We start from the raw sequence: 8,563 nt of genomic DNA, 5'->3' as shown, positions 1-8,563 counted from the left end.
TTTTAAAAAAGGTCCCCCAGAGTTTAAAAACCCGTTACCCCATCGTTTGGAATTGCAGTTACATACGTGCAAAAATTTTAAATTTATCATAAAATGTGTTATGTATACAGATCGTTTTATATATAAAATGAAGGGTGGGGTGTGTGTGGGGGCTGTGGTGTGTTTTGTGTGTGGGGGTTGTGTGTGTGTGTTTTGGTGGGGTGTGGGTTGTGGTGTGTGGGAGAGAGAGAGAGAGGAGAGAGGAGAAAACGAGAAAAGAGAGGAGAAGAGGAAGAGGGGAAGAGGGAGAGAGGGGAGAGAAGAGAGAGAGAGAGAGAAGAGAGAAAAGAGAGTAGAGGGGATAGAGAGAGAGAGAGAGAGAGAGTGAGGGGAGTGATGGGGTGAGGGGTTTAAATAGGGGTTACAATTTTCGTTTTGAGAAAAATTTGAAATTTTCCCAAGTTAATCAGATGTCTGGGAAAAACAAATGGTCAAGAGAAGCGCATTTCATAGGGTTTCTATAATCTTTTGTTCAAAAAGAATACATCAAATTTTACCCCTTTTTTTTCCCCAAAAATTAAATTTTGGGTTTTTATTTTTAGCAATTAAAGGTCTTGAAATTTCCGTATTTTTCCCTCCTCCCCAGACGCTTTCGGCACCCACGGGGGCCCAGGGATGGGGGGTTTGAAAAACCCCAAACCACGGGGAGGTGCTAAAATCCAAAGACTCTGACGCGGGCTCAGTTGAGGGGTTTCTCTCATCCTGTTAATAGGGGTTGGTGGGGACGGACTGTTTAGCGCAGGTCACAGGTGATAACATAGAATTCATGAAAAAAATAGCAAGGCAGAAACAGCAGCAGCTTTTTAAACCCTTAGGGTCTGTCCGAACTCCCTATACAACCCTCCGAGGTGTTTAATAATATTAATATATTGTTTTAAATTAAAAAAAAAAAAAAATCAAATCTATCTATCTATCTATTTATTATCAAAAAAATTATAATATATAATTTTTTAATATATATAAAATATTTTATATATATATATAAAAATATAAAATAAATATATATAAAATTTATTTATATCAGTATATAATATTTTGACCCCACTATAAATACCAGGGAAACCCCTCATATCTGCCATTACCCCCGCGGGGAAGGCCACTCCGCCGAAACGGGGCTGCTTTTCAGGGCCCCGCCCGGAACCCCTCGTGGGTGGAGAACCCCAACACCCCCCTCGAGGGACTCGCAGAAGTGTGCGGCCCTCGGGCGGGGACAGTGCCTTGCCAGGAGACAGGCCACCATCTCGAGGCGGGGATCGTCCCAGGGGGGGGGGGGGGGTGAATCTTGAGGATGTGTTTACGTATGTTTTTTTTTTATGCTAGCTACAGGAGGAAGAAAGGGCGAGAGAGAGAGAGAGAGAGAGGAAGGAGGGTGGGAGAGAGGGGAGAGAGAGAGAAAAGGAGGGAGGGAAGAGAAAAGGAGGAGAGAGAGAGAGGAGAGAAAAGGAGGAGAGAGAGTAAAAGTCAAAGTAAAAGCCCAAAACACTTTTTTCCCATTAAATTACAATGGGTATTCTTTCATAAATACATTTATATTTACATCGTGTTTTAAGAGGGTTTTTTTAAAATTTCTTTTTAAAAATTTAAAAGATGCTTTTAATGTCCTTATTTTATCTGGTATCATGTTCTTTACCCGGGCCAGTTTTTCCCCATTTAAACTTTCCCCCTGAAAGGGGTACCGTCTCTTAAAAAAAAGGGGAAATTTAATTGAGGTCTGGACCCCTGATGGGCCCCTAGGGTTTTGTAAAGGATTAACCTTTTTGGAAAATTTCCCCATGAATGTTTTTGTAAATAAAATTACACATGGTCATAGCTGCATTTAGAATGACTTTTAACCATTTCAAAATTTTTTTTTTATGTGGGTGATGTGATCAAGTTTTTCTGAATTTTTTAAAAACCCAGGCTACTTTTGGCAGCAAAGTTTTGTTTTTTTGGACTTTTTGCATCTGGGGTTTTTTAAACCCATCCCCCAAAAGTTGAACAAAAGAATTAGTTAGAGTAGAGTTTTCCACCAAAAACCCAAATTTTAGTTTTAGTGGGATTTTTATTTTTTATGTGATTAAGATAATAAAGGGTTTCCCCCCAAAAACCTGTGTATTTTTTCAAGTGGGGTCAAATGTCATGAAACGTTAAAATGTTCCCCTAATTATTCACTGAAATGCCGGTTAATAGAGCAGCCTTCAAATTCTATGATTGTGTCATTGGGAATTTAGCATGTTCTGCCCATACCTAGGGAAAATTTAAATTTAGTTTTATGTGGGTTTTGTTTAAAGGGCCCTTTGTGTCAAAATATAAATTTTTTGTTTTAAGAGTATGTTGAGGTTTTTTTATTTAAAGTGTTTGGTTGTTACTGAGTCACTTGAAGAAACTGTGAATAAACGGGCGTACTGCACTAAAAGACGGTTTTTGGGCTAAATTTTTGATAAATATTTTTGGAAAAAATTTTTAAATAGGTCGGGCCTAAAATAGAGCCTTGCGGGAAAACCAAAAGGTTTCTTTTTGTTTTGATGGGGCATATTTATTATTGATTTTACCGATTGGGTCCTTGTATCAAAAAAACTTTTTTAAAAAAAAAAAGGTATCAATTTTTTGATTTACTAATTTTTTAAAGGGGAATATCATGGTTGAACCTATCAAAGCCTTGAAAGGGGCGCATAATGTGAGCAAAAAATTTCCCCATTTTTTTCTATGTTATTATAAATTCCTTTAGGAATTTTCAGTTTAAAACTTTTCAGTAGAAACCTTTTCTAAAAAAAAAAGTTGTGTTTTAGATAATAATATTGGGCCCCCAGGAAACTCGTCAGTTGATTTTCTATAATTTTTTTAAGAATTTTGGATAAGATAGGGAGTATAGTAATAGGGCGATAATTTGGGCATCGTCTATATCCCCGATTTAAAAAATTGGGGTTTCCCATACCATGTTTCCAAAAAAGGGCGGAAAGACACCAAATAACAAAAGAGGTTTTTAATAATGACCGTCAGATAATGTACAGTTGCAGGGAGGGCTTTTCTCTGATAAAGCGCAAAGCCAAAGCCGTCGCTCCCACAGCATTTGTTTGCGGAGATGTTTTATTCTAAGATGATTTTTTTTGTTTACTGGTTTGGTCTGAAAAAAAAAAGTTGTAAAAACCTTTCCCCCATTATGTTTTGTTGTAACTTAGAAACAAATTTTTTGCTATAAGGTAGTTTTCCCCAATTTTTTAAAAAAAGTCATTAAAAAAATTTTCGGTCTTTGTATGGGCCTTATTTCCCAAACATTAGTGAGGTGCTTTTTTTGAGGCAAATAGTTTTTTAAAAATTTTCCATGTTTTATTTTGGGGGTTTTCCTTATTTTCTGTGAATTTTTTTTCTGAAATAATTCTTTTTGACGTTTTAATTTGTAATTTTAAAATTTTTCTTTTTGACTTTATAATTTTACCCGAAGGGGGGCCTCATTTTTGTTACTTTTAAGGGCTTGGGGGCATTTTTTTCTATCGCGAAGGCTCTCTGAATGTCGTCATTTTCCCAAAGGGGCAGGAGGGGCGTTTGACGGGTTGGTTAAGTAGGGGGCCCGGCATCAATGGGCTTTTTAAAAACCCTTTTTGTAAGGGTAGTTTCTTGGTCGTTTTCATTTCTGTCCCGTGGAAAAATTTGATTTGAGTTTCTTTCTTTAGACAAAATAAACTGCAGAAAAATTGAGGGGGGATGTGTTTGAAATCGCGAAAAGTTTTTTTTACTGGTGGCCGTTTTTTTAAAATTTTAAAGTCAACGTGATAAGTTTTATGGTCAGCAAAAAATGACACGGGATTTACATCGAAGTGAATAATGGGTGTTGGTCTGTTAAATTATTTTTTAAAACCAAAGAGAAGAGGGTTTCTGTAAATTTGTTTTAGGCTTTAAAATTTTTTTTTTTTGGGTTTAAATTTATTTTTCTTTAAAACTTTGGGAATTAAACATTAGGGTTTTTTTAAACACATTTAGGTGGGCCCAAGGGTGAAAAAAAACGGTTCTGTTTTTTAAATTTTTGGGCAATTTTTCTAAACACCTTTTCAATGTTTTTTCAAAAGATTCGAGGTGCCCTGGGGGTGCCCCAAGACCGCGCCCCAAAAATTAAAAAAAGGAAAACATGGTTTCTTTGTAGGGGAAACCCCGAATTTTACAGCAGTATTGCTAATCTCGTAGCAGATATCCGTTTTACTTCAGGGTATCCCGGACATTTTAAAACCTTTCCCTCCTCCCGCCCCCGCATAAAATCTTAAAAATTTAAAATTTGGGAAAATTTAAAGGAAAATTTCTGTCCATTTTCCCGGGGAGCCAGTTTCATTATGCATAAAAAGTCTATGGTTTTTCCTCAAATAGCATTTAAATTTTCCCCAAAATTTTCGAGGAGGATTGAGCATTTAAAATGCTTATTTTTTGGAATTATGCGATCTGGTCAAAGGGAAGCTGACGGCGTTGCCCCTTTTTCAAAAAATTTTGATCGCGCTTTACTTTTTTTGTTTAAGAACACTTTAAAAATTTTTCAGGGAAAACATCCGAGTCTAAAAAAACAGATTCGGGCTTATGGCCTTTCCCCTTACAGACATGTGAAGCTGGGGGTAGTAGTCATGTGTCATCACTGTCTTATGGGGGGTTTCACACTTGAAAGTTTTCAAATTTTCGATAAATGTTGTTTAAATTTCCCCTTTGGTTTTTGTTGGGTGGAAAATGGTTATGTAGAGGTAGGGTGTGTTTTGGGCGAAACTGTCCCCTTTAACGGCTTTTGGGGTTTTGGTTTTTTCTGTCTTTTTTCTTTGGTTTCTGAATTACTTTGGGGTAACCCTTTTTCATCAAAATCTTGTGTAGTCTTCGTTTGTTCGCATAGTTTTTAATGATGACTGGGACAACTGGGGGAGGGGGGGGGGGCAGTCGGTAGGGCGGAGCCCCTTTCCCCCCTGTGCTGAGCTGTTTCCTCCGTGGCGGGGGGGGTCGAAAATGGTTCAATTTGTTTTTATTTTTGTTGTTCTGTTTTTTTTTAAAACTCCGTTTTGGGGGTTAAATTTTTGTTTGAAGCTTAAAACCTTTGGGCTTTTTGGTGTGTTTTGGGTTTTTGGGGCTGACGGCGGGGGGGGGGTTTAGTTGACTTGGGGGAGGGGGGGGAGGGCGGGGTGGGCCGGGGTCTGCTGGGTTGGTGCGCCGGTTGAGGGGCACGTGGATTTGGTCAGAGAGTTTAAAAGGGCGGCGAGTCAGCCCAAAGGGGGTGAGGGGAGCTGGCTGGCCGCGGGAAACGAGGGGAGGGGAGGAGGGGGGGTTTTTTTGGGGGGGGGGGGAAAGGGTTGCCGGTTTGTGGGTGTGGGGTGGTGGGTGTGGAGGGGGGTTTGGGGGGGGGGTTTGGGGGTGTTGGGATGGGGGGGGGGATGTAAAAGGGGGGGGAAGGTTTCGTAGGGGTCTGATCACGGTGGGGGATGGGGGGGTAGGGGGGGTTTCCCGGTGACCGAATGTTCCCCTGTGGGTTTTGTCTATAATTTTTTTAATGGACAATTGCTGTTCGGGAACATTTCCCCTCAGCAAGTCAATTTTGTTCCGGGTCAAATTTTGACAGGGAAGGGGGCCCCTTACAGGTCTGGGGGTTTTTTGATCTGTACTCTTTTGGAAAAATTTAACAAAAGGAGTAGAAATTCCTGATTTCTTAGGGGGTGACCAATCGTTGGGGGAGTGTCCGTTGAGTTGTTTCGAACACTAGTTTTTGATTATCGGGCACCAAAGACAACCCTTGTGGGAAAGATAACGTTTATCATCCCCTTTTGGGGTCCCCTGTGTATTTCCCGGGTTTTTGGGGGGTCTGTTTAAAAAAATTACAAGTTTGGGCTTGTTCGATTTTAGCCGGCCCCCGTAATATTTTTTGATTTGATCGTAGTGACCGACCTTGCCCAAGATTTTTAGTAGCCACGAAAAACAGAATTTTGGGTTTTAGGGACTATTGTTACACTGCCGAAAATGAAAAGATTTCTTTTTCAAAATGAATTTTTCCAAATGTTTTTCATGGTTTTCACTGCTGTTTTTGCTTTAAAGGGGCCCCAACCCCGGGCCGGGGGGAAAACCCTTGGGCCCTGGCTGCAAGGGGGGGGCCCCTCCCCTTTGGGGGGGGAAGGCAGCTCTGACCCCCGCTGCCGGGGGGCCAAAATTCCCAGGGCTGGAAGGGCCCGGTAACCCCGGGAGGGGGGGCGTTTCCCTGAAACCAAGGGGCCCCTTTCTTTCTGGGGTAAGAGGGTCGGGGTGTGCCCGAGGAAAGCACAGGGGGGGCCCCCCGGTTGGGCCCCCCCAAACCCGGGGGGAGGGGTTCAGATTACCCCCGGGCACTGCGGGGGGTGAGAAGGCGGTTTGCTGAGTTGCGGGGGTGCGGCGGAGGAGGAGCCCCCCAAAAAAAGTCCGATCAACGGCGGTAGACTCAGGAGAGAGAGAGAGAGAGAGAGAGGAAAAATCAGACAAAAAAAAAAACGCAAAAAGAAAAAAAGAAAAAAGAAAGCGAAGGAAGCCCAACCCACCCCTTCCCTCCCCGCAGGGATTCCCCCCCCACGGCTCGCGGGTGCGGCATGGGTCGTGGGCGGCCAGACGATCGGGTGGGGGGCGCTCCTGCATCCCTGGCGAAACCCCCACGCCCCCGGCCCCCGGTGGGGGGGGGTTCCGGGGGCCCTTCTGCGGGAGTTGGCCAACTGGGGTCATCCCGCCGCACTCGAGTTTGGAAGGCCACTGCCCCTTTCCTGGGGCCCGTCGTCGAGGTAGGGTTGTCAGGGGGGATTGCGGTGCGGCGGGGGCGGAAGTCGGGTTTTTGTCGCATTTTATTTTCAGTTTGGGGAATTTTAAGGTCGTAATGTCGCGCGTGATTTGTTTTAAGGTACTTTTTCAGAGAGACAATTAAATATTTTAAGTCATTATATTAACACCTTAAAAAACATTTTTAAAACCTCTTGATTTGTTCCCCCCGTCCTTTCCCCTCATCCCCCCTCCTTCCTCCCCCTTTCCCCGGGTTTCCCGCCGTCCCCCTCCTCCCTCCCCCTCCCGTCTCCAGGTCCATCTTCCCTCTGACGGCGACGTGTGGTGAACGAGGTGCTCCAGGACGGCAGCATCTCGCAGAAGGACCGTCCAAAGGTGGGGCCCCACACCTGGACGACGGCGTCCTTCCTCTTCTCCGTCACGTGGTGCATCGCGGGGGCGCTCACCCTCCCCGCCAAGGAGGCCTTCAACGTCTTCTTCAGGAGACTCGTGATGGGTAGGGGGCCTTGCGTCAAATACAGACGGGTTTTCATGCGAAAGATTCATGCTTAGAGGAGGCTGCCCGGATGGAAGGAATTTTCATGTTTTACAATTGTTTGACCGGAAATGTAATCAGTTGTTAATCAGGATGCCATAAATGTCTACCACTTATATTCATTTCAGGTTACATCAGACAACACCCAACGCCATCTATGATCGAGCAGATTGGCTGCCCTTACCCGGGGGACGGCAGCGTGTTCGACGTCCTCTTCGACGCCAAGCAGAGGTCCTTCTGGCGCCCCTGGACCGACGTCATCAAGCACAACCGAGATTCAGGAGACGACTAAGATCTCCACGCTCCTGGTGCCCACGGTCGAGTCGGCGAGGCGAGTGCCTGGGGAGGTTGTGGGGGTGGGGAGGGGGGTGGGGGGGAGGGGAGGGGAGAGGAGGGGAGGGCGGGCGTATTTGTTTCGGTTTGCGTGTGTGTGTGTTGTGTGGTGTGTGTGTGTGTGTGTGTGTGTGTGTGTGTGTTGTGTGTGTGTGTGTGTGGTGTGTGTGTGTGTGTGTCGAGCGCGGTTTCTACCTGTCTATATATATATATCTGTCTGTCTATATATCTCAAGTGCACGTACGCGACCAAACACCACAACCACAATTCTAACACACACACACACACACACACACACACACACACACACACACACACACACACACACACACACACACACACACACACACACGCACGTACACACAAGCAAATAACACAGAACCACTGACCCCGATTCTTCCACCTTCCACCAGACTCTCATACCTCGTGGACGTGTGTGGGCGTGCAACCAACGGCATCCTCCTGGTGGGCGAGGGCCAGAGTGGGCGGAAGGTGGTCGTACGTCACCACCTCAAGAACCTCGCTACGGACGCCTCTGAGTACGTCATTCTGCCCGTCACGCCCGCCGCTACCGCGCTCTCCGTCAAGGTGGGTTTTTCTTTCGTTCTCTTTCTTTGGCTTTCGCTCGATCTTGCTTGTTTTTTTTCTCTCTCTCTCTTTTTCTCTCGTTTTTCTGGTGTTTCTGTTGTTATTATTACTGTTATTGTTATTATTAGTGTTATTACCGCGTCCTTCCCCACAGGGATCTCCGTCAGGGTCGATTTGCTGCTCTTACTTGCTTGTTTTATTTTTTTTCTGTTGTTTGGTGATGTTTTTTGGTATTATATCACTGTTGGTATTGTTTCATATTTATATTCTTAGTTTTTTATCCTGTTTACTACCCGCGCTCTCCGTCAAGGTCGATTTTCTTCTGTTCTTGTTCTTTCT

The sequence above is a fragment of the Penaeus monodon genome, chromosome 10 (genome assembly GCF_015228065.2).
Source record: "Penaeus monodon isolate SGIC_2016 chromosome 10, NSTDA_Pmon_1, whole genome shotgun sequence".
NCBI classification, from domain to species: Eukaryota; Metazoa; Arthropoda; class Malacostraca; order Decapoda; family Penaeidae; genus Penaeus; species Penaeus monodon.
The sequence above is the reverse complement of the archived record's forward strand: the minus strand, read 5'-3'. Positions refer to the sequence as shown.